Source organism: Cydia splendana, chromosome 12, assembly GCF_910591565.1.
Source record: "Cydia splendana chromosome 12, ilCydSple1.2, whole genome shotgun sequence".
In the NCBI taxonomy this organism is placed as follows: domain Eukaryota; kingdom Metazoa; phylum Arthropoda; class Insecta; order Lepidoptera; family Tortricidae; genus Cydia; species Cydia splendana.
The window spans coordinates 1,639,353-1,667,054 of record NC_085971.1 but is presented as its reverse complement, the minus strand read 5'-3'; the positions used below and the strand labels follow the sequence as shown (position 1 = coordinate 1,667,054).

At 36.3% G+C, this 27,702-nt stretch overlaps 1 protein-coding gene and 1 non-coding gene across 2 annotated transcripts in view; both read left to right on the top strand.

Moving 5' to 3' along the window:
• LOC134795853 (tRNA dimethylallyltransferase) overlaps window positions 1-27,702 on the top strand; it is a 332,571-nt gene that overhangs the window by 178,574 nt on the left and 126,295 nt on the right. The gene's annotated exons all lie outside the window — the stretch shown is intronic.
• On the top strand, window positions 12,945-13,018 carry Trnat-agu (transfer RNA threonine (anticodon AGU)). The gene has a single exon. It is a non-coding gene; the product is annotated as a tRNA-Thr (tRNA).

Below are 27,702 nucleotides of genomic sequence, written 5' to 3'. Positions count from 1 at the left end.
ACGATATTTTCACCTCCCTTAAAAAAAGTCCGGGTCCTGGTAACATACTGTATATACCGGAGCGGATTATTCGTCCTGTCATAAACAGGACGAATAATCTTCAAAATAAGCAAATGTTTTTCGACCTCTAAGCTGTATGAAGAAAATCACAACATTTTATTTAGTAAAACGTAAAACTAATTACATATAGGTAATTAATCATTGTTTTGAATTATGAAAATGTATGAATTACAGTAAGTTTGTATCTATGATTAAAAATACGTGCAACAATTTTACAATTACTTTGAAACATATGTTTCAAATATATATGTATGTTGTAATTATGATTAAAACTTATTTTAACCTCGCCCGCCAGTAATATTACCAAAAAAAAATTGTTACAAATTGTTATTAGTTTCGTCTAGCCAATTAAAAATACAACTTAATGGCTAATTCAGGCCACATGAATGAATCCGCGCATTCAGTTACCGTAACGTGTTGAGAACTGAATAAAAAAGCTTACAAAAAAAAACCTCATCAAAATTCTAAATTTAACTCAATTTTCGAAACCACCATTAGAAAAAACCATAACCATATTTTATTCTTAATTTATTTGCCAATTAATTCGTATACACAATTCACAAATGTTTTAAAGTCAACTAAAATCTATTCCAATATAAATTGAACCCTAAATGCCAAACAAATTATCTTGACCGAGGATCAAAGTTAAATTGGTCGTTCGTGAATTATGTCCGAGAGCAACCGCCGAAACGCACATAGTTACCCAAGCTAAAAAAGGAGAATAATGATTAAATGACTCAAATAACTCATCTTTCTTAACAAACCATGTCGTGCTCGATACGGCGCGGCGTGCAAAAAACTCAAAACAACTTTTTTAATTGCAAACACCACTTCCACTCAAAACGAAACTCTATTCTTATACTTATAGAGTTGATATTCAAGGCGCGTGTTATGTGAGCATGGCCGTGTAGTTTATGAATGAGCGGCCGGAGAATGGGGGCGGATGTGACGTCACGTAATGGAGGCGCCGCGGCGCGAGCGCACCCTTCGGCTGCGCGGCGCGCTCCGCACTGCGCCTGATGCTGCGTACTGTAGTACTGTTGCAAAATCTTGTTTTCACCACACTACCTCGTAAAGGCTCTTTTGATTGTTCAAAAACTGATGCTGAGAAAGTTGCATTTTATCCACAAAAGTGGCAAAGTAAATTGATGCAAATCTTGAGCTGTTTCCTTATAAACTGAAATAGAAAATTATAAAAATAATTTGATCTGTTCTCAAAGTAGTTTCCTTATGTTGGCTAGTACAATTAAGTTTTAAATGATGATTTTGAATGATAAATATTCAATAACATTCATTTGGATTAGATTTTGTTTGATGTTTTAAAAGTGCATTCCGCGTCTGTAGTACTAACACTCACTAACTCGTAACAGATAATATACTATACGCACGCTACTATTCAAACATGTACTTATTAAGAAAATCTCAGCGAAAGCACCAAGTGGAGCGCAACAGTCACATGACAATTGTGATTCACCGTCTGCAAGTGCATCCCGCGTCTGTAGTACTATGTGAGCAGATATACGCACGCTACTATTCAAACAGTGCAACGTACATATGTGTATAACCGTTATACCGTTGCGTTTTTCGCGTAGTTTTATGACGATTGTGGACGACCGTTTCTCTATCTATACCAGTGGTTCAGTGGGGGTAAAAGTGGTATTTTACGGGGGTAATAAGCAAACCTAATATAACAATACAACAAACGTACACGTTTTGTTTTTTACTACCATTGGGAGGAGGGGTAAAATCAGGTTCCCTAGTTAGCCATAGGGGTGACCGGACTGAAAAGGTTAGGAACCACTGGTCTATACAAATGTTAGTCCTCATATTCCTCGCTGGATTTTTACATTATTGCAAAATATTTTTACATACCTAATTATGTATGTGTTATGTATTTTATTCATAGCTATGCCGTTTTTTTTTATTTTTTCGATTCTGTGATTATTATAAGAACACACAAGTATTAGGTACTTACGAACAATACTCAACTCTTATGGGTTTATATTTGACGAACTTAAATTTTTGAAACGTGACTCATAGGAGGAAGTTAAAAGATTTCCGTGAACATATCTAGCTAAAATCTTAACCAATCATTTTATAATTTTCCTTAACCGGTAAAAATGTAGTGTAGTTAACAATTAGTTGGAAAACCAGGGAAATAAACAATTTATTGAATTTATACATCTTATAGTACTTATATCTTTTAGTATTAGTTTAATTTTTAAGTAGTTATATTTATACTAGTGTCCGACCGAAGGTTCGGTTTCGGTTTCGGTTTCGGCCAGTTTCGGCCAAAAAATCATGTTTCGGCTGTAGTTTCGGTTTCGGCCAAAAAACGGCCGAACCTTTCGGCCGGGCCGAAACTTACGAAATGGTACTTCGTACTATGAAACTAAACTATGTGACAAAGACCAAAAGTTGGGGAATAAGTAGGACAACAATATTAATATGTACCTACATATACTGATTCATGTATAGGTATAGACATTAATTGGTTAATTATTATTATTAATTGTATAAAACACAATTCCACTAATGAGGGCGCCACTAGACGGTCGACGCAGTCTTAAGAGGCTGTTAATACCTATAACGCGCACACTGTCTAATTGTATCGGAGTAAATGAGATAGCACTGTCGCATGTTACTGGGCCCGGGCAAAGGAATAATAAGAAAACTCATCATCTTCCTCGCGTAATCCCGGAATTTTTGCCACGGCTCATGGAAGCCTGGGGTCAAATTGACAACTAATCCCAAGAATTGGCGTAGGCACTAGTTTTTACGAAAGCGACTACCATCAGACTGACCTTCGAACCCAGAGAGTAAACTAGGCCTTATCGGGACTAGTCCGGCTTCCTCAAAATGTTTTTCCTTCACCGAAAAGAAAATAGTAAATATCAAATGATATTTCGTATATAACTTTCGAAAAACTTATTGGTACGAGCCGGGGTTTGTACCTGCGACCTTCGGATTAAAAGTCGCACGCTCTTACCGCTAGGCCACCAGCGCTCAAGGAAATATGTATCTCGCTTTTTAATACAATGGACATTGGTTGGAGTCTGTGCTCAACTACTTATCCTGAAGCCTGAAGCACGGCTTTGACTTCGCATGAAAGTTCGCCTCACTGGGGCACTTCGGACGTTTAGGCCCAGGTGAAGATCGGTACCCGGCCTTGCGATATTGTCAACAAAAAATTCGCGCTCGCTGCGCTCGCGTTTTTGTTTGACCATGTATCTACATGTTGGCTTGACATTTTTGGCAATTATTTTGATAGCATACGCAGTGCAACTAGTGCAAATGTTATTTATACGTCATAATTTCATAGAAGTTTTGACGTTTAAAATAAAATAATCGTTGCAGAATTATCTTGGTCTAACTCTAGTAATTAAAAAACTGCTTAAGTAACATCAATTTCAAGGACATTAGGTGTTGACAGCCCCATAATATGTGTGTAAAAGCGGTTTTATGACATTTTTTCAACGATTTTAACAAGTCTACAAAAGGTTCGGTTTCGGTTTCGGTTTCGGCCGAAACTAGAGCCAAAGCCGAACATTCGGTTTCGGTTTCGGTTTCGGCAAAAAAACATGTTTCGGTCGGACACTAATTTATACATCCATTTTTCTTCGTAACAAATATCACCAATTTGTACCAGCCTTCGTCGAACATCAATGCGGTCGTAAAATTCGTAAACCCCTTCATGTATCCACTCCCCAGGGCCACGAATGGCAAGATGGCGGCCGAGGTCATGACCCTGACCTTGGACGTGTCATCTTGTGTCCCATAAACATAGATTACTTGCCCGAATTCGCAGTGAAGCGGTTACGAGGCATGCTTAACATACATTATTGTTAAATACGTGTGAAGTTCGCTGCGAGAATTGCGAGATACAATTTTACAGAAATTTCTAGATTTAAATAAGTACGTAAATGTTTAAATACATGTACGTAAGTATTTTTAAAATGGCGTCAGTAAGTGTCAGATATGTGTTAAATACATCAGCAAAATCAAAACATAGGTATTTCTTCCATTTTTGTCAGTTTACTGTAGTTACTTAATTCTAGATATCAGCATAGGAATTTACATCATTCTACTATAAAATATATTCACTCCCAATAAACCTAAGGGCGATTGTGCACTACAATGAATTTTACTGTCCGGCAGTCCGAGTTTTTACGGTCCGATATGGCACGCCATTAAATGTATATAGTAGCTTGTGCACTACACGTAATTTTACCGTCCGACATTTTACTTTTCCCCATTCCGGACCGTTTTTTTCCGGTCCGAGATGACAGCTATGAAAAACGTGCTTGTGCACTGCGCCTGGAATTAGTATTATTCATGACTTGGCCGGACGGGGGCGGGCTAGGGGGGGTGTGTGTTTCATACCACTGCGCCGCACCTGCAAGTAAAAAGACGGATAAGTGCACAAGCCAATCATCCGTTTTTTTCATGCCACTGCGCCGCACCTGCGAGTAAAAAGACGGACAAGTGCACAAGCCAATCATCCGTTTTTTTCATGCCACTGCGCCGCACCTGCGAGTAAAAAGACGGATAAAGTGCACAAGCCAATCATCCGTTTTTTTCATGCCATATCGGACCATGAAAACTCAGACTGCCGGACAGTAAAATTCATTGTAGTGCACAATCGCCGTAATGCCTATGATTGCCGATTGACCTTCTGTATTGAAGTAGGTTATGAAGCACTTCTCTTCCATTAATTATCTCTTCAAAGAGGTCTAGCTCAGATAATTTGAGAAATATTCAGAGTACCTACTCTAAGTCTGTTGTGAGTCGACTCAGTCGACCTAATTTCTTAATGAAAGGTTTTCTGCTTATTGTATGATACTAGTTTTAATTATTATGTACTTAAAACAGGAGTATCTGCTCAATTCATCGTAATTTGGTTTGTTATGTAGACCGGTACCCATGTTCTTTTTGTATAAGGGTGGTATTCCATATTCAAATTTCTTTGTTCAATGTTTATTGCTTCTACATTTTGCTTAATGAGAGAGTGAGACGCAATGATATTGGACAGGTGGAATACTAACCTTCGAAAGCGAGGTAATTTTGAAAATTTGCTAATACAATTTACTAAACTAGAAACACTTTATATTGTAGCAACAGTAAGTAAGATGTCCTGATAAGTAAGCGATGCAGTAGAATGTTGCTAAAGCGTGAAGTGCTTCTCGTTTATTATATATTAGCTAAGTAGGTATATTTAAAATTATCCAATGATGTGTCGTATAAAAAATATGGTGTTCAGTAGTGCCTTCTACATTGCGATTTTTTTTAATAAAACCATCAACCTCGCAAATCCTATCATTTAACATACAATTACGATGACAACGTGTGTCAACAGCAATAATTGCAATTTTTCCATCACACAATATACATGTACCTTATGTCAATAGATTATGGACCTTAAGTGAATGTGGTAAGGTTGAGATTGGCTTGTGTTTGGTGGGTGCGCGGGAGTGGATTCAGTCCACGGCCGCGAAGTCGCATAAACTGAAAGTTAATGCTGATTGTTGCGGACACGCCATACTGTGTGATTACGGACGGACAGCAAAATATGTAAATTTTTATACGTATTGAAACCGCTCACATTTAATTAAAAGGTTTAACGTGGCCTCTGTTGCTTTTTTTTTTTAATTTATTGCTAATAAACAAAAAACACTTAAAACTATTACAAAACTTCGCCAAATTGCGAAACAGTTTGTTGGCGAATGAAATACACCCAATTATACCTAAATGTTTATACCTTCATGCTTAATACTATGCTAATTACTAAACTAAATATGACTAACTTGCATTAGCGTAACTATTTAATAACAGACTTCTAATTTTTTTTCTTAAATATTGTTTTTGTTGAAAAATTTTGCTCGGGGGGTATGACATTAAAAATACGCGGTATTAGGTACTGCCTTGTTCTTCGGCCGTAATAATTGGAGGCTTGTGGCTCGACATATCGTTTTCGTGTAGATTCTCTTAGACTTCTGTTGTATATTTTTACTATCTTAAATTTAGGACACATATACTGTTCGACAGCTAACAGATATTTAAGTTTTTCGTGAACAGGTAAAATGTTACAGCTCTGAAAAAGTTGGTTATAGTGCTTGTTACATTTTTCTTTAGTTTTCTTATCTACTAATATCTTAACAAGTCTAAGTTGTAAGTTAAGGATCTTATCAAGTTGAGTTTTAAATGTGCGACCGTATGCCACTAATCCATAACTTATCACAGAATCTGCTAATGCGTGGTACAGTGTAAATAGAACCGCCTTATTTACTATAAAATCTTAAAATGGGGTACAAGACAATTTTTTTTAGTAGCCATTGTGTCCCACTGATGGGCAAAGGCCTCCCCTGTCTTTCGCCACTCGTCAAGGCTTTGTGCATGTTCCCGCCAGTCGCCACAGAATGAGTCCAGGTCGTTTCGCCATCTCATTTTTGGTCTGCCTCTGCCTCGGGTGATCTGGTGCCCATTCGTTCGCTATTTTGGCCCATCTGTCCGGGTGCATCCGACAGATATGTCCCGCCCAATCCCACTTGAGCTGTAATAATAATGTCTGATTTTTTTATCTTAGATAATAAATAGTATGAATACCCTTCATTTTGAGTTCGAAAGTGGTTTCATGTAATCAAGCGGACCCCATGAGTAGGGTGGCCCAAAAAACATTTTTTTTTATTTTCCTACGGGGCACCCCCTTATTTTGTTACACTTATTATGCTGATAAAATACACCAAGTTTCGTAATTTTATCTCAACTACAAGGGGGTGCTCAATAGGGAATGCAAATCGGTTATTTTCGGATATTTTTTGTATGGAAATTATCGGTTATTAACCGATTTCGGTTAATAACCGATAATTTCCATACAAAAAATAACCGAAAGTAACCGATTTGCATTCCCTAGTGCTCAACCACTTTGAAAATTTTCAAAGTTGTATGAATACCAAAAAAAAAAGTATTTATTATTCAGAATTTTATTTAAGTATCTGGTTTCACACTATTTGCACATGTGATTTATAAGTTTTTAAGTAGAAAAACATTTTTATTTCTATTTTTTATAATTTTTCAAAAGTAAGATTTTTTGAATGTCACCTAAAAAAATCATAAAATTAAAAATAAAAATATTTTTTTACTTAATAACTTTTAAATCACACTTTCAAATAATGTGCAAACCACTACTTACATAAAAATCTAAAAAATAATAACTTGATTTTTTTGGATTTCATACAACTTTGAAAAATTTCAAAGTGTTTGAGCACCCCCTTGTAGTTGAGATAAGATTACAAAACTTGGCGTATTTTGTCAACATAACAAGTGTAACAAAATGAGGGGGTGCCGCTTCTTCTAACTAGAGTTTGAATTTTTCCCATACAAACGTGAACCACCCTACCCATGAGCCTTGGCAAAAATGCCGGGACAACGCGAGGAAGATGGTGAAAGTGGTTTGATGTGATTTAAACTTTTACAATTTTTACAAATTATTAAACTAATGCAACAGTTTCAAGATATGTTTTTAAATGCTCCTAACCGTCTTGAGACTTGGGACCGCTTCAAAAGTTTCAAATTTTTTTTCAATCAAATCTGACGAAATGTTTTGAATACGTTTTAAGTACAAATACATTAGCAAAAAATGCTTCCTTACGAATAAAAGTAAAAAAAAGTGTGTTGCTGAAAGTAAAGTCCAGGTTTTAATTAAATAATCAAAATCGTACGCTGAAGAAAAATAAGAAATGGAAATATTTAAGGAATATTATGTAATAAAATACTTTTTATTTTATTTTTTCTGCTATCGGTCCATCGTTATCGTACACTACGGGCGTTGGGCGTGGGAACGATGCACCACTGTACCTTATTCTATATAAAAATATACTTAATATACTTTTGAGGAGTTTTAATACTTACGGGGTAATTTACAAATCCTGTCTTTAAGGTCTTCTTATCCCGCTTATAAACGAAATCACATTCAATCGAAAAAATCTGACCAGGGCTATAACCGCGAAAATCGAAGTTCGCAAAATGCGGGCATCTTTCTCTGTCACTCTTATTACGCCTTCATTGGAGTAAAAGAGAAAGATCTCCGCAATTTGCGAATTTCGGTTTTAGCGGTAAGCCCCATCTATTTACAGTTCCCAGAAAAATAATCAGATTTTTGTCACAGCCACAGCTTCCTTTTTAATACAAGGTTTTACTGTCACCTTTCTTCCAACATCATCAACTGCTCATCGAGATAATTCTAACAAATCCATACTCAATGAGATTTTGGTACTAATGGATTTTGACACTAATATGGAAGAGTGATAGAGAGAGATTACCGTATCGAACGATTGGCATCTTGGCTAGGCACCCAGCTGACGGCCTGTGACAGCCTAAAGGGGCCCACTGATTAACAGTCCGCTGGACGGAATCGGCCTGTCAGAACAAAAAGTTGACAGTTCCGAGCAACTGACCGGCAGATACCATCCGGCGGACTGTTCATCAGTGGGGGGACAGCGGAGGCTTCGTAATAATTCCATCTGGCACCCTAGGACACAGAAGCCTAAAAAGCTGTAGGTACTTTTTTAAACACTGAATCATAGGTTATGAATACAATCATATTCTGAATCATTTACTCCATATTTTGGATACATACACTGACTAATCAAAGGTCTGAAATACTGAATGAGTCATCAACATTGCTCAGAATAAAATGTTCCAAGAGACTGAGTCACGCACAGGGTGGGAGGGGGCGGTTTTTCCCATTGGTAAGCGCCACTTGCACCATTCCACTAACTGGGGTTAAACGGTTAAACCTGGAGTTACCATGGTTACCAGTACAATTTGACACTGGGTTAACGGTTTAACCGGTTAACCCTGGGTTTTAGTGGGATGGTGCAAGTGGCCCAAAGGCGTATTAAAATTAGGCATACTTTATTTATGGGACATTTTAAATAGGAAAAGGAACATTATTAAGTATTATTATTGTATTTCTGTACAGTCAGTTCAGTATCGGAGCGCGAGCGGCCAAAGTGTTCACAAATAAGTATCTGACCAAAGGCTAATTATAAATACATCAAAGTCCGTGTTCCGAAATTTTTGATCACCTTGGCCGCGTCGCATCGATACGTACGTACTTAAAAAGAGCCATTAAAAGTCATAAACCTCCAAATTAAATTATAAAAAGTATCATATTTCCTCTTCTAGGTTGTAAACAATCTGTGTGCTAAATCTTATCAAAATTCGTCTAGCCGTTTTTGCGGGAGGAACAAACATCAAAACATACGAACTTTCACATTTTTAATACATATATTAGGATTAGTTATCTAGAGTATATTCTAGACAGCTGGTTAAAACAATACAAAATCACTGTATTTTCAAGCCAGGAAATGTTTGGCAATGTTGAGGAAGATTAAAATAACTATGTAATTAAAAATAAAACTGTAATATCTCTAACCAACTAATCAGTTAATTCGAGGGCGTTGACATTCGACAAAACGATAATGTTATCATTATCATTCACGGAAGTATTGTATAATTTTAGTTAATCATTAAATTAATGACTATAATGATTGATAATTGATAATTTCAACCAAATTTGTACCTCAAAAGGTCGATATCGCTCATTGACACACCTACCCGTACATAATGAACTATTAAATATGCTAATTTATTTAAGGCTTATTATTAACCGGACAACTAAAATGTTAAATAGGAACTTTCACTGGGCATATAATAATATAATTTGGCTGTGTGTTTGTGTGTTTTAGCGCCAATAAATTTTTATTAGCCTCAAATTTAAGCATCATATTATTAAAAAACTGGCAGCAAAATCAAGCCACCCAAAAAAATTATAGGGAACTTGAATTGATAGATTGGCGTCTAAAATAATAAGTTGGCAATTAATATTGTAAGGCGTTCATAAAATTTGGTTGTTTATATATGTTCATATACAGAATACCTAAGAGAAATTAAATAATTTAAACATATGCATACCTAAGTAACCTTAATTTGACAAATTTCGTAATCCACAAAACACCACAAATTTATGTACCAATGCTCAGTACCTATACTTATAGTCGAAATTTCTAATCATGAAACACCTAATGGCCATTATACCATTAGGTCATTGAATTTTTAATTACTAATTCCAATAGTTATCAGTGTTATCACGGTGTTCTGCAAGAGTCAAAAGATAGGTGCGACGACGAGCGAAGCGAGAAGGAGCGTGTTAGGTTGACCTTGTAATGACCAAATAAAATATTTTAATTTTTTGAATTAATAGATAGCCGTTTTCTTTTTAAAATGTGCGTCATAAATGGTCTCCAATATAATAATACAGTTGCCAAATAAATATTTGGTACCTGCCTAAAAATAAACAAAAGCTGTATCGGCATTAAAATGTTGTCTCATATTGATATATTTTAAGGCTCTGTTTTTGTTGCCAATCTTTTAATTTTAGTATCTATTTCTAGTTTTTATAACTACTCAAATTCGATTAATTAGTTGACCGGTTAAATACGTGCCTTTGTTTAACATTAACCGGTTTTTAATATGCGCAAAAACTTGGCAGACGACCAACGCTTAATGGATCCGAATTAAATAAAATCCATATGTAATTAAAACATTAGGCCAACTAATCAGTTATACATACATTATTTACAAAAGTACTTTAAAATTCTACAAATTCATTTCAAACTTAATCTCAAAGCTCTAAGGTTTAAATTTCAATATTTATAATTTTATATTTCACGCTGAATTCCACAATTTTAAAAGAAGAAGACACTTTACAATTAATTTTAAACCTAATTACCTGAGTCATAAGTTTTAATTTCCAACTACAGAATACTGTCATTGTATAAACAACCTTGTATTTAATATTTAAGGTTCAATTTGCCTCATATAGTTTGAACAAGATTACATTCATTGAGCCCCTGTCAAGGACGGCTCATTCATAAACGGGTAACGTTCGCATAACGCCGCTGCATTCTCATCGTTTCCATAGTCACGGTTTTTTGCTAACCAGTATATGCGAGATTTCGAGATCCCTACAAAATTATCCGAGTTATTATACTGGTTCTCTTGAGCTATCTTGGTGCGTTCTTGGTAAGCGTTTCGGATAGCAAACGTATCACTCGGCAAGGCATGTGTGGTGTGAAAATGTGATAGCCATTAATTAGTTTTTTGTTCAAGTACACTTAACTTTTGATGATATTCTGGGCATATGAGCGAAGTCAGTTCATATTTAAACTAAGTGTGCTTTTACAACCGTCTTGAAAACAAAATCAAAAGCCTCTATTAGGCTAGGATTGTTGCTTTTCAACATTGCACCTATGTACTATGTAGTAATTTGTGAGTCGCTAGTAAGTTTAGAAGTTCAAATTTACTCAATACTTAAACATTAATTACTTAAAGTGAAAAAACAGAGTTAATTTCAACGTGTCCTTGGTGTCTTTAAATAAAAATAAAAAATATTTATTGAACATGTTGAGACCTATTAGGGGTCATCCATTAATTACGTCACACGAATTTCTAGGTTTTTTGACCCCTCCCCCCCCCCCTTGTCACATTTGGTCACATTTGGCAAACCCCCCCTAGTGTGACGTCACATTTTTTCTACGAAATCGCCAAATCGAATTCAGTAAGTACCTAAGTATTATTAATATTTTATCAAAATATTTTTGAAGATATAAATATTAGTAATTTTATAACCCAAAACTGCTTAGGAAAGAAAATTAAAAGAATAAATACGATTATCGTTTTAAAAACTTGTTATTTAAATGTACAGCTAATAAAATAATTAAAAAAAAATTTCGGTTACTGATGAAGTTAAAGTGACGTCACAAAGTTTGTGTCTCCCCCCTCCCCCATGTCACAATATGTCACATTTTCTTGACCCCCTCCCTCCCCCTAAACGTGTGACGTAATTAATGGATGACCCCTTAATGAGTTTTTCCCAAAATATTTCTCTTATTATTAAAAAGAGGTAAATGGCTTTTTATATCGTATGAACGTACGGAATCCTCGAATATATGCGTACCGCACTTGGCTGCTTTTTTCCGTAGATATATTGAGTAAAGTCAATGTACTGGACACAATGAATATTTTATAGCCCAAGTACCTAAAGTACCTAGGGACCTAAGGGCCCGCCTTGAACGGAAGTGTAGGTATAAGTATAACAAATGCGTCAGCCCCGCGGGGTCAGCCACCACGACCACGGCCAAGGACATGCGAACACTCATATTTGCGTTTAAACACGTTGTGTAATCGCTAATCTTTTTTATACCACGTCGGTGGCAAACAAGCATACGGCCCGCCTGATATGGACGCCTGCAACTCCAGAGGTGTTTACATGCGCGTTGCCTTTAAAAACTTGTACACTCCTTTAACTTTACTTTCTATTTGAGTTTTGGCAGTATTTGGAGTTATATACTCGAACAGAGAGTCTATCTTCACGGAAAATGGAGTGATTTCGATTTGATGCGAATTTTCGATTTTCGCGGTACGCCCTTCAGATCTTCAAAGACCAAACTGTTATTGTTGGTCAATTTCTTCGGAACTGTCAAAATTTTGTTCTAACTGACAGGCCGATACCGTCCGGCGGACTGTTAATCAGTGGGCCCCTTTAGAATGAACTGTAATCGACATATTTATAGCCCTCCCTAAATTCCCTACAGTTATTATTTATACCTACTTTTTTAATATGACTTTATGAGACTAAACATCAGTTATCTATAAGTGCGCCTGCATCTTCTTATTAACAACCAATAATTATTTGTAGCCTAATAACGACCTTAATGACCTTATACTAACTATAGAGTATAGTCCCTTGACATCATGAAGACGATACGACGCTCGCTCGCGGTGTAGCGAAGTGATACACAATTTCGCCGCTCTGTCCAAGCGGCGCCGTGGCTTAGTTGGTTAAAGCGCCTGTCTAGTAAACAGGAGATCACGAGTTCGAATCTCGTCGGGGCCTGTCGTGGATATCTTTTTGCTTTTTTTATTTATTTCTTGAACACTAGATTTTATTTTTTATATGTATTTAGTGTAGAAAAATATGAATAGAAAAAGTTTAACTAACTTTAAGAAAACTTTAGCCTAAGCAAATATAAAAAATCTGCGGAAATAATTCGTGTAGTTTTGAAAATTGGTACAGGTATACCTTGTGGTGTCCAGATAAACATACGAAAAATCCTCGAGGGTAGGGGGTGTGCTGAGGGTGTAGGGGGGGGGGGGGGGGGGTGAAGGTACCTTTTTTCATATTTTTGCTCATATCTCGAATATCTGTACCAATAGAATTATAATTACTACGGACAAAAGTTTAATCATAAAATTTCCTACAAATTTGGTTATGTTTAATTTTACTCTACGATCAATACTTTAGGAGCTACAGACTGTTAAAGTTAAATTAGACGATTTAAGAAAACGTCGTGTTTTCGTAATTGTTCAGCATAAATAAAAAAAATTGGTTTATAGTAAGCAAGCTAAGCGACCTGCTGATAAAATATAAAAAAACCGGCCAAGAGCATGTCGGGCCCTGCTCAGTGTAGGGTTCCGTAGTTCCGTCTGTCAAAATAGACTATTTGCAAAAACTCAAAAACAGCTGTACCGATTAGGTTCGCTATATTTTTCCTTAAATTAGATGGAACTTATAAGACAATCAACCGCGGTAAGTACCTACACATTTGTAGGTTCTGATTTTTTATGAGAGCGCGAATTCAGTTGCGTCCACATAAAAACCCCTTTAAAATTGTTCTAGAGGTAAACATAGGCTGTAGTACCTACTTGTAATAACATAGTGTCAGATTCACGCTTCATATGTTATGCGATGTCTGTGTAGGTATATAGATTGCGAGCAAAAGCATTGCTAAATCGATAGACGTGAACTTTGTAAGTTTAAATCTCGTTTTCACTTTTACTGTAGAACTGAGAATTAATAATAAAATATTGAAGCACCGTATTCAACGTAATATAATTAAGATCCTAAGCTGAGATAAGTACTTAAGTTCACGCGGTTGAGGAATTCCGCGCAAAGTGGGCGTTTGGGGCAACATGTAAATGTCAGGGTCTCGCCACAATGGATCATCCTCCGGCTAGAAAGCATCAGTACAATGGCTACCGTTCACTTGTAAACCTATTATTATTGGGTTCTGATTTAGTTGTACTTCATCGTAAGCGTTTTGCATAATGATTCATGTCAGATGAATCAAACGGCGTTTGCTTTAGATATACATTATATACAACACATTAGTTGAATTTCTTTAAAAATTGTGAATTATCTTAGTTTCTTACATGCTTACTAGCACAGTGTAGACCCAGGTTAAATATTTGTCTACTTATGTCGTAATCTTTATTTCATTTAATGTTCGAAACTTCCCGATGGATTTTAATTTAATACCAGACTTTATGTGTCTGCTTCATAATGAAACGCATTAAAGTACGAGTGTGGGTTTATGAAACGAGCTGAAAGCGAGTCCCACTAAACACTCCCTTGCGTTGTCACAATACAAAGTTGGAACCGGCTAGCTATCAATAGTACAATCTTGGACTGTATTCTTTATATTATACAAAAGGAAAGAGTGGTAGACTTGAACTAACCAGTATACCTGGGACTTTGAAATCCTTACTTCAATTCTTCGCAAATTGCGGGCATTTTTCTCTGTCACTCTAATTACGCCTTCATCGGAGTAAAAGAGAAAGATCCCCGCAATTTGCGAATTTCGGTTTTCACGGTAACCCCTCTGAAGCGGTGAAGCCTTTCGTCATCCACTGGCCTAAGGCCTAAATTTTTGGCAACTGTATTTTGTTGTGATCTAAAAAAGCGGTTTTTCAAAAACTCCACGCTCAGAATCTACGGCACTTTTTTATACCAATTTTTTTAATAGATGATATAGGTACACACTATTCTAATTATGAGTAATTGGAGATAACATAATATTGGTGCGCATGAGTCGAAAGCTCTGTTAGTGATGTGAACAACAACCCTTAATTAACACTTATCAAAATCTTCGCCGCGCGTCGCTCTACCATGAAATAACGTTATTAATGTTGTATTAATTAAATTAATAAACGAAAGCGTTAATTGGCTACGCTTTTAAAGGAAGTTGTTATACATTGTTTTTTTAGATTTATCTTGTTTGAGTTGGAATAATAATTAAACGTTTAAATGTTGCATGCCATGGTACGGCAAAAAGTTAAAGGTCTCGCTTTTGCCGTTTGGAACGATATGATTGTCCTTGTCCTTAATTAATTAGTTCTTCGTTTGAGCTCTAGCCTAGCGACTTTCAATCCGGAGGTCGCGGGTTCAAACCCCGGCTGGTGTAGTAGGTATAAATCTTCTCAGATGATTATATCGAGCTCGGGCCCCAATCTGTTAAACAAAAGCCTGTTTCTTTTAAGGGCGGTCTTCAGCACGTGCCAAAGCAACCATGTCGTTTAAAAAGCACCTATCGTGATAGTATTAAGGTTCAAATTTATGTGACAGCTCATTCAGAGAACAATCAGGGTGGTCATATCTTTGGAGATAACAAAACGTGTTATCTCCGAATGGACCGTTTCATGAATTTGAACCATATAAATAGAATGGTAAGTTTGCTTTTTAAACGGGCTTGTTCCCGTTACTTATGTCGGGGCAATTAGCAGTAAGTACCTAAGCAGTGTGACCACTGCAATCTGCATAAAGGAAACAATACCTTTGTTTAAAAGATTAGGGCCTGTGCCTGAAAAAATCACCTGAGATAATCCATACCATTGAGTTTTTCGGAACTTATGTATTACCTACGAGATATCAATTGATATTTGCCACTTGCTTTTTAAGGAGCCGTGGTGGCCTAGCGGTAAGAGCTTGCGACTTACAATCTGGAGGTCGCGGGTTCGAACCCCGGGTCGTACCAATGAGTTTATCGGAACTTATGTACGAAATATCATTTGATATTTACCAGTCGCTTTTCGGTGAAGGAAAACATCGCGAGGAAACCGGAACAATCCCAATAGGCCTGGTTTCCACTCCGGGTTGGAAGATCAGATGGCGTCGTCGCTTTCGTAAAAAAAGGCACTAGGCCTACGTCAATTCTTGGGATTAGTTGTCAAGCGGACCTCAGGCTCTGTGCCGGAGTAGTGGCAAAAAATGCCGGGATAACGCAAGGAGGAAGAAATTCTTTTCTTCGTTTACATTTGTTGAAGAATAAAGACGGAAGCAGCCAATTTCTATTAAGCTGTAATCTCCATATAATTTATACCCTTAAATCCCGAAATATGTATTGAGATGACAGCTGTCATCATACCCAAGCTATGAGAAAAAATACTGTAGGTACAATATTGATGTTTTATTTAAAGAGATTTGAAAAAAGATCATACAGAGCATATTTCTAATTGTTATAAAAAAATGCAGATTAGAGTCAAACGAAATATGTAGGTATCTAATAGTTGGTGAAATATGTTCTTATAATCGTGGCTTTTTAAATATCTTAATGTTAATTAGACACACATGATAATATCAAAAAGAATAGATAGTATAGAGGGTTATTGTCGTAGTAAATTTTGTAGTCACAGTAAATTTAGTGCCATCTATCGACACTCGATCAAAACTAAAAAGGAAAATGAATAAAAATATCAAAAAATGAATACACTACGATTTTTTTAGAACGCCATATGACTTTATATGACTTGACCCATGTTCTTTCACTAATACGTGTTAAAATTGTTAAATATCAAACGGTGTCGTCAACGCCATCTAGCCGAGTATAGGCCAAAGGTGTGACGCCATCTACTCGAGAATGACTTTTTCTTGATTTCCGACGCACGTTTTTTCCTTAGACTTTAATTATCTTATACGAATTATACGGAGTTACATATATCTTTGATAATATGAAGATTAATTAACCATCAAAAACTACCATAAATCTTCACATTAGGCAATGCACTATAATTTACAATAATTTGGTATTTAAGTATAAGTGTCCCCACTTACAAACATGTATAGCGGCATTCGACGTTATCTTTTGACAACTAGTGACATAACGAACGTTTGGATATTTGGCTATGTTATCATCAAAATTGACCGGTTGGCGTTAAAGAAAACACGTAGTTTATTCTACAAGAAGGTTGTTCGATGGTGACATAAATGAATACAAATAATTTGCAACTAATTTTCCGTTATTATTATTTAATTTGGGTGTCGTTCTGAATCCCTAACAACGTTTGTCCTAAAGTCACTTGCCCTAACTGATTTGTCCTAATGGGCGTAATGGGCACATATATGCTAACGATCAATTGTCATAACGATTATTTTCCATAATGTAATGGTTCTGAAAAATGGTTAGGTTAGAACTTGCTGGCTCAAAAGTGGGTTAAGAAGGTTAGGTTTGAACTGCGACCCTCGCAAAAAGAAAAATTATGCTTAAATATAACATTAGGATAAGTAATCAATAATAGGGAAATCAAAATTAGGGTATACGAGTGTTAGGACAACTGATCATTTTGACAAACAATATTAGGGAATGGAAAGATAGGAGAAAAGACTTTAGGGATTCAGATATAGATTCGTTTAATTTTCAATCCCATTAACTTAGCGCGAAGTCAACAAAATTTATAGAATGACGGCAAATAATAGTTTATTATATAACTTATTTTTACCAAGCAGATACTTGCATGACTTGCATCTACGAATGATCCTAATACAATTTTTATATTAAAGGGAAATCTGATAAATTCTATGCACGTTATTGTGTTTTAAGAATTTCATACAAAACCACAACTAGCGCATTTCAGACATTTCTTCGGTCATTGTCAAAAAATACGGCAGTGGTCTAATTGCCGTGACCCGTATAAAATGAATGAAAAGAATTGAGGTAATTAGACGCAACCGCAGACATATTCTCAGAAAATGATCCACTTATTTTTTTCTACCAATGTAGGTACCTCGTACAGGGATGTTGCGGATGCAGATTTTTTGACATCCGCGGATGCGGATGCGAATGCGGATATTTAAAGCCTCACATCCGCGGATGCGGATGTCAAGATTTGGTACTTAAAAAAGTCAAATATTACATTTTTACATGTACAATTTACAAAAACTTAAAAACTACCGTGTTGTGCACGCATAATTCATTATCACGCATAATTCCTATTACCTCAGAAACAAAAAAACATACATCCCATACATTCGATTGGATTGGCACGCACGCCCTTTTACATTTTAAGTGACAACAAATTTTGGAAACAAATTAACTGAACAACTATAAGTTGAGCTCCGAGATTGTTTGCTTAAGCAGACGTTTGTGTGGGGAGAGGAGGGAGAAGCGGGTCTAATGGGGATGGGTGTGCAAGTTGGGTCGAAGTGCGTCTAACGCGAGGCAGCGGTGCGGTGAGCTTTAAAACTGGGGTCACCATGTTTTCTGTGTTCTTATAGTAAATTGGAAATAATGTGGTTGTGCGTTTTCTGCAACTTAGGTAGTCCGAGCATAAGTAAGAATGCTGTAATCTGACGGTAATTCTCATTACCTACGACTACACAGCATGCAACCCCCTACGCTATATACCAAATAAATCCATTCATGCCAAAAATGCCGTACTTGTTATATCGTCTTGGAAAAGAGTTGATACTCTTCAAACTGCTGGACTGATTTCTATCAAACACAGCTAAGAACCACCGCATGGAAATCGGTCCATCCGCGGGAGAGCTATACGATGCCACAGACAGGCAGACAGTAGACACACATCAGACAGACACAGAAAGGCAGACATTGGAATTAGGCGTGCTATATGTTGAGGTTGCTCTTTTTGCGTCGGGGGTTAAAAAGGACTATCCCAAAGTTCTCTTGCAATATGGACACCGCGATACCTGCTCGGACGGTCGGCGCGCGTCAAACATTTTATAACGTCTCCTCGGTTTACTGACGCGAGCATTATTGCGTGCGCATTATGGCACAATATGCAAGATATAGAGATTTTTATCCAAATAAATAAATAATAATTAATTGTGAGACATACTAACATTAACTAGGCTCTCCGAAACATGTCGCGCGAGTGACTTAATACAAGTGAGTCTAAACCGTAAAATTATTCAATAGTTATCCAAATACTACTTGCAAATAATTTTGATACAAGCTTTTGTCGCTGACTGTACTTTTATTTCAACAGGCAACTAATACTAATACCTACACACTACAAACCTAAACACAATTTAGTTGCGTTGTTTTATCACAGAGTTCCTATGACCACCTCCTGTGCCCATCATCAGATCAGCTCGATGGTACCATAATATTGCATTGTCACCCAACTTACATATATCAGTGAAGTTTCAGCTCAACTGAATGATGTGAATAGGGTCTAATTCAGCTTGCAAGATTTGATCCAAACATAGATACAAAAACAGCAAGTTAAAAAAAAGCTAAGCGGTATCAATTAATTCAGTTGTATGGCTTGGGTCGGATGCATACTGCCGTATTCGAACTTCAAGATATTCACAAGAGACGACACGTACTAGATCCATTCTAGATACGTTATAGTTTAGATATCAACTAGTTCTCTTTTGCAGCGCAATTCGGGCAACCAATGTCACTTTTACGTTAGATAGAGTAAGATATCTATTAGATGTGAATTGGATCTCTAAGTCATATCCTGTGGAAATCGTTCAACAGTATCTCCAGAATCGCGCAAATGTCAAATTTGACAGGTTAGATCTTAAACATATCGTTATCGTATCTTGATGATGTCTAATAGATGTCTATTTCAAAATCCGAATCGGGCCCATAGTCTAATAAAACATGGTATTCTCTTCCCAGAGTGACACAAGCAAGTCACAATAACATTGCCACTTTATATAGCGGTATCGCATATTATCATATAGCGCTGTCGCATGATGACGTAGGCTTGTGTCAGTCACGTGACCACGAAAAGACGGGAAGAGAGTACCAGGCGGAGTATATTATTATACCATGGGTCGGATGGCATAGGCTTCCTTTTTAACAGATAATTTGAAATTAGTCGGGTTACAGATTATACATCAAATATTTTCCTATGACGTTTACTATAGTTGGTCAAGCAGATCTTGTCAGTAGAAAAAGGCGGCAAATTTGAAAAATGTAGGCGCGAAGGGATATCGTCTCATAGAAAATTTGAATTTCGCGCCTTTTTCTACTGACAAGATTTGCTTGACCATCTATATGTAAGTAGCTCTAGAAAATTAAAAAAATCAGCGGAAATAATTCGTGTAGTTTTGAATGAAAGTTGGTACAGTTATAATGAGGATAAAACTGGTTTGATAACTGGGTTTACTACAAAGAAACATTTACTAATTGGAGAACATCTTCATCTACGAAGAATAAGTTCTTTTTTCAGTTCCGTACCAAAAAGGTCCAAATGGAACCCTTATGGGGCGTCTCCGTCCGTCCGTCCGTCTGTGTGTCACATTGCTACTTAGGCTATTTTAGCTAGACTCGGTTTGACAATATTTTGTGATCTGCAATCACAAAAAGCATATAACTTGTACCACAGACAATATTGTAGCTCGTTATAACGAAGCAGTAAAAGCTTTGCATTCCTCTAATGCCTACAAATTCATGTACATACGTACAGGGTGCGTCGTATACGGAGCCAAAGTGTCGTATGTCATATATCCACATTTGGCTAGCAACATTTTTAATTATGACTACCATTTTAAATGGGCCTACTGCACGGAGAAAAAAATATTTTACAATATTACCAGATTGTATAGTAGTTATGATTCTAGTGTAGGAAAACAGATTTCAGCCATGTTTAATAGACTCGTATTTTGGACAATATTAGAATATTCTAGTTAAAATATTCTAGTACACTAAAACTCTGATATCGTTTTGGTAACAATCTAATAGTAACAGAGTAAAATATGCATTTACCATACAACACTTTACAATAATTGCGATGTTTACAATATTTATTAATTCGGTTCACCATCATCTAGTTTAACACACCAATAATAAAAGTGTGTATTACAAAATCTTTGTTTAGGGTCCACCTTATGTAATTCATTTATAGGTACTAGATTTTCTCGTACCTGTTAGCGGATTTTTAATACCTATTACTTACTCGAAATTTCTTGATTACTATGAATATTTTTACACATAACTAGATACGTTCTCTGTTGTCTAACATACTCTTTTTAATGATAACAATAAAGAGTGGTTCCAGCAACAATAAAAATTGTTGGCATTACAATATTATTGCACACTAAACAAAATATTATTTGCCTGTAACGAAAAACTGTTCAGTCCACGATATGAGCTAACTGCGGCCCCCCGCACCCCTGCGCCGCCGCCCGCAGCGCCCAGAACATTCTGTCATTTTCACCGAAGTCCGGACAGAGTTCATTTCAAGTGTCGCCAATAATAAATGAATCAGGTTGCATTCCTGTTTAGATCACCGGTTTTAGCAAATAAAAGTGTCTGTGTGTAGTGAACAAAGGCGGACGAAGCGGATCGCGGTTTAATTGAATATACATATGTTGCTAATAGTGATAAGGTTATATTGGAGTGTTCTGTTTGTGTGTTGTGTTTGCTACCAAAATTATCTCTGTGTTATATTTGCCATACGCTCACTAAAATTGCGGCCGATAATTTATGTTATGTACTACTAAAATTAAAACGAATTTAAAAAAAAAGTTTGTTTTTACTTTACTCATAGTAATTATTTAGGATTGAGATTTTTCTGTTTATGTTTCAGGCCACCACATCCATACCACAAACATCATTATTGCGGACTAAGCCAATGTAGGTACTTACTGCCGAGTAAAACAGAATAATGTTAAACAGGTTAGGTAAGTCTTCGTCGCAACAAAAGCATGTTAAAGCGAAGACTCACCTAAGATATTTAACCTAACTCTGTTTCACTCGACAGTATATTACAATTTCAGGCCGCAATAATGATTTACTGAACACAAATATAAAACCCGTTAAACTCTACAATATATATAGTAAACAGAACATACTGTTTATTTCATGCCACAACAATTATATTTAACACAAACATAAATCTGGTATTCTCCAATACTGCATATAGAAAACAGAAATTGTTGATTATTTCAGTCAGCTAAAATTATACTTAAAACTAATAAAAAATCTGGTGAACACTAATGACATATCTGATAAACTCTACCCTGTCCTATAATGATGGCTACACATAGGTTTTGTATACTACACAAAATTTATTTTCGACGATACTAGGTATGTGGGTAATAGGAACTAGAAATGATGTTTTAAAGAACTAGAATTTTCTATTAATGTGTAAAAAAAGTCTAGTTGTCACATATAATACAATAAAATCAAGTTAAATTTACAATATTCTGGTAAAGAACACTAGATTTGTTTCTCTGTGTGCCGTATTCGAACTTCAAGATATTCACAAGAGGCAACACGTACTAGATCCATTCTAGATACGTTATAGTTTAGATATCAACTAGTTCTCTTTTGCAGCGCAATTCGGGCAACCAATGTCACTTTTACGTTAGATAGAGTAAGATATTTATTAGATGTGAATTGGCTCTCTAAGTCATATCCTGTGGAAATCGTTCAACAGTATCTCCAGAATCGCGCAAATGTCAAATTTGACAGGTTAGATCTTAAACATATCGTTATCGTATCTTGGTGATGTCTAAAAAATGTCTAATAGATGTCTATTTCAAAATCGGAATCGGGCCCCTAGTTCTAAACCTACGTAGAGTTAACTACCAAGAGAAGTCTGCAGAGATTTTGATAGCCCACGTAGTCCATGTGTTATTTTAAACGTCAAACTTCTAAATTATGACGTATAAATAACACTTGCACTGCGTGGGCTATCAAAATCGCTGCAGATTTTTCTTGGTCTTAACTGTAAGCTAAGCCTTTATGTCGGATTGTCGGCGGTTCAAGTTCCATACCAAGTTTTATCGGGTTTATTGCGTATTTGGCTGAATAATTTTCCTATTTACTTAAATATTTTGTAATGTCCATCACGTTAATAATGTATTTGCAAAAGGTGAAAGAATTAATATAATTACCGTCGACCACGATTGATATGATAGGTACCTGGGCCATTTTATTTAAAGTTGTCCCGTACACTTTTTTTTTTAATTGGGATTTTTTATGTTATTTCTACTCAGAATCATGAGCTCTTTTGATCCTAATAAGAAAAATAGGTGTCCCAAGATTTATACATTTTTCGATCTTTCCATTCCGAAACCGCCATACAAAGTCTATGAAAACACGGTAACGGACAACTTTAAATAAAATGGCCCACCTACACTACATTACCTAAGTGTTATAAGGTTTTCCTAGAAATCCTAAAATAAGAATATTTTGAATATTAATTTATAAACTATGTAGTTAGGTAAGTACAGAAATTTACCAATTTGTATAATTTCATTTATGCAGGATATTTGTTCCCCCTGTAAAATTTACGATTTTCACACATCTAGATACGGTATTCTACACTGAGAGAAAAATCATCACCAGGAATTAATAAACAGTTCTGTACTGGGGGAAAAAATGAAGTTTTAGTAGTAATCATGGAAGTTTCACTATTTCTGTAAAATTTATTTATTTCTACAGACAGCTCAGTAATACTAAATCTAATTTCAGCAAACAGACTTTAGTAAATGGAGCATTAAACAAAGTTCAGTATTTGTTACAATCCATTTTTATTACTACTAAAATTCTCCGATTTTTACTAGTAAAATTTGTGATTTTTGGAAAAAAGCATCTGTGATTTCAAGTTATGATTTTAGTAAATGTCTCACTTACATAGTTTTGTAATATCTGAAAAACGATTTCTCGGGAATAACATTACCCCATTTAAAATAACAATTCAGTTGTTACTATAGCGACATTACAAAGTTTACTGGTATTTAGTAGATAGACTTGTTGTGTTTATGTTCATTGTTGTACCAATCACTAAACGAGTTTTGTAATACCAACACAGCGAAACGAATGTTAGTGATTTTAGTAAAATTTACTACTTGCTACGTTCATTTGGTTAGAGTTAGTATTGTGTCGGATGTCGGGCGGGCGTGTCTCGTGTCTTCTTTGTTTAAAACATACTTAAGTTAAATAATAAATTTAGGATATATTGTGGGCCATGGACATATTAACCCGCGACCTACTGTGTAGTTGGGGTCTACAGGAATATATTGTTCTGCAACTTCGAGCTAGCTGTTGTTATTCTAGTGATAATGACATCATAGGTAAATCTAAACTGTTTGCAATTCCAACCTCCCTAGCACAGGTGCGCCGCGAGAGCATGTTGCGCGCGTCATAACTACTAGTCTCTTTCTGACTGTATGAATAAGAAAGGAATGGGTAGAATATCTCGACAGGCTTTTATAGTGCCTCTTTAGTACAGAGATATACTACCAAATGCTTTTTTATTCATACAGACAGAAATAGAGACGGGTAGCTACCACGCGCGCGACATGCTCTCGCGGCGCCCGTTTGCTAGGGGCGGAGGAATTGCAAACAGTTTAGTTTTTGCCTGTGACGTCATTATCTCTAGAATAACAACAGCTAGCTTGGAATCGCAGTACAGTTTAGTAAAACCTATGACGTCATCGTCTCCGATATTGCTAAAGCACGCTTAGAATTACAAAACGGTTAGTTTTCACCCATGACGTCATCACCTCCGATATTGCTAAAGCACCTCTCGGAATAACAAAACCAAATTTCTGAAATTACTCTAGCATACTTCAAATTACAAATATAGAAGTTGTATTTCCTACTAAATGGAAATTGCAAAAGTCAATTTGTTCCTATTAGTTGACTCTCCTTGTCCCCGGATTAAGTTTTATTTTTGTAATTCTAAGTGTGTTTTTGTTAGTTTTTTGTCTCAGTGTAGATATGCAAATTAACCATTTTTAGGTACTTTTAGGAAGTTGTCTCATTAAAGCTCCACCCTGTATACCGGAACCCAAGGTGTGCTTAATTGGTGCAAGTATTTAGAGTTCCGCTGGCACATTTAGGCTTTTAGCTAAGGAAACAAAGCGGTGATATTAATGGATCCTTTATGTAGCTGTTTAAATATAGATTTAGTAAAGGAGTAGGTAATTCCTGTTTGTTACTTAAAGATGTTAATTTTCTTTATGTGAGAAAACTGAAAGTATTAGTACAGTCGCCATCAGATATATCAGAACGGCTAAGGCGCTCACAAATATCTGAACACGCCTCTATTGTCAAGGCGTTAGGGCGCGTGTTCAGATATTATGAACACCTTGGCCGCTCCGATATATCTGATGGCGACTGTACTTTAAAGTTGAATATACGTTTGAACTTGACATTGCAGTCATTTTATCTCTCTTTAAATGGCCAGCTTATCGCAATATAGGCTCAACTCAATCTAATGTCAATTGTTTAAATAAATAGTTGGGAATTGAATCTTGTTAAAGTACTAAATTAGTAGGTACTTACTAATACCACTGAATAAATAATAGTACTAGGTACAGAAGACTCACTCTCTAACAAAACGCGTCTGTTACGATCAGCACAGATATGGCCGCTAGGTGGCGACAGCGCCCCGCGCGGCTTATGGCAAACCCCAAAATTGGGGCCGAACGGATTTACTTTTAGCTACCTGTAGCAAAGCGACGAAATCGCGGAGTGAGCCACGCCTGCTAATACTTTGTTATCTAGTACAAAATCAGTCGAAACTCTAAAAGGGACTCGGAAACAGTGGTAGCACCCCTAGAGACTTTTGTTCAGGACTCTGAAATCTATAACATATCAAAATCTCAAGATATTTAACTGAAACCACATTTTCCATAATTTCCTTTGTTTCTAAAATTATGTTATTTTGTACCTACCACCCATAACCCGGTAACCTTGTTGCCTTCCTGCCCAATACGTGTCCAATTAACATACACGTTCCTACATACCTACCTATATTATTTATGTACATTATGTATATAGATATTCGCGGGGCGTACGCGTATGACATATATTTGCATACAACGTTGGGATATTTTACCTAGTTGTGTCCTCGGGTTTTGCTTGTCTATCATATAGACTATAGAGCGATGGAATATAGATATATAATTATATAATATACCTATCTTATAGGCGAAGATCTCAATAAATTATTGACTTCACAAAAAAACAGTCTTTATGACTGCCGCTTATCTGACACATATCACTAAAAGATATCCCTTCTCCATAAATGTACCTCGTACGCAGTTTTGAATAGTACCCAATACACTTCTTCTTCCTCGGTCCCTCATTGCTGAGGATCGCGACCATGTATGCTACGTCTCCACAGTGTGCGATCATAGACCATATGGGTCAAAAACTGCATGTTGCCGCCAACCACCCTCTTCACTACATCAGACCATCTCGTGGGTGCTTTTCCTCGCGCTCGCTTGCCCTCTATTTACCCAATACACAATTTCCCGCTATTAAAAAAGTTGTGATTGGTCAATCAAAGTTTATACTCGTATCGGCTAAAATAAACTAACAAACATAAAGCACAGTAAAGTTGTCAGTTTGCGTTTGAATTGGACTGTTAAGGGGCCCACTGATTACCAGTTCGCCGGACGATATCAGCCTGTCAGTTGTTGTTCGGAGCTGCCAAATTTTGCTTCTAACTGACAGGCCGATATCGTCCGGACTGGTAATCAGTGGGCCCCTTCACAGTCCAATTCAAACGCAAACTGACAACTTTACTGTGCTTTATGTTTGTTAGTTTATTTTAGCCGATACGAGTATAAACTTTGATTGACCAATCACAACTTTTTTAATAGCGGGAAATTGTGTATTGGGTATTGGCCCCTTTAGTAGGTAGAAGGCAACGAATGCTCAAAAAAAGTTGAGGGAAATGCTAGGAACACAATTTTTGACTCCGTAACTTTGTTTGGACTAACTAGTTAGGAGGTTTTCACTTATTTATATCTTGGAAACATTGCGTCTTACCGACATGACTACTTAGACAAACCGAAACCTGATTAAATTTGCTACAAGTTTAATTTACTCAAGTTTTTCGATATCTGAAGGTACCTATGCTGTTATTATTATGTTTTTTTTTGGGTCAATAAATTGAATGTTATCCATGCAAAATTTGCTTGTCTGAAAGTCACAGTTTTGTCTTAAGCGATCATTGTCTATATATCAACTCTGTGCTTTCCAATTTTTTCGTTTCATCTACATCGATGTTTTTAACCCGTGACACAAAAAGAGGGGAGTTATAAGTTTGCCCGCTATATGTGTCTGTGGCCCGGTAGATCTTAAACGGAAAAAGTTTTTGGCAAAAATTTCATTTCTGGTACAAGCTTTTATCGCTGACTGTACTTTTCTTACGACAGCCAACTAATACTCATCGAGATAATTCTAAAAACACCTAACACAATTAGGTTGCGTTGCTTCATAACAGAGTTCCTATGGCCACCTCCTGTCTCCATCATCAGATCAGTTCGACAGTACCATATTATTGTATTGTCATCAGAACTACATACAGCTGCCAATTTGCATGACGCTTCGATCCTTGGAAGATGGTTAAATTAGTTACCTTAGATTCCATTACATAGTTAGTTACATACAGGTCGACCTAATAAAAGCTTGTTAAAAACTGATTAGGATGCGGTATTTTTATTTGAAAGCATATTTTCTAACGGTGGTCCTTCCCGTAATTTATCAAAATCGATTCAGTGCATTAGGGGTTACTTCAATTTTT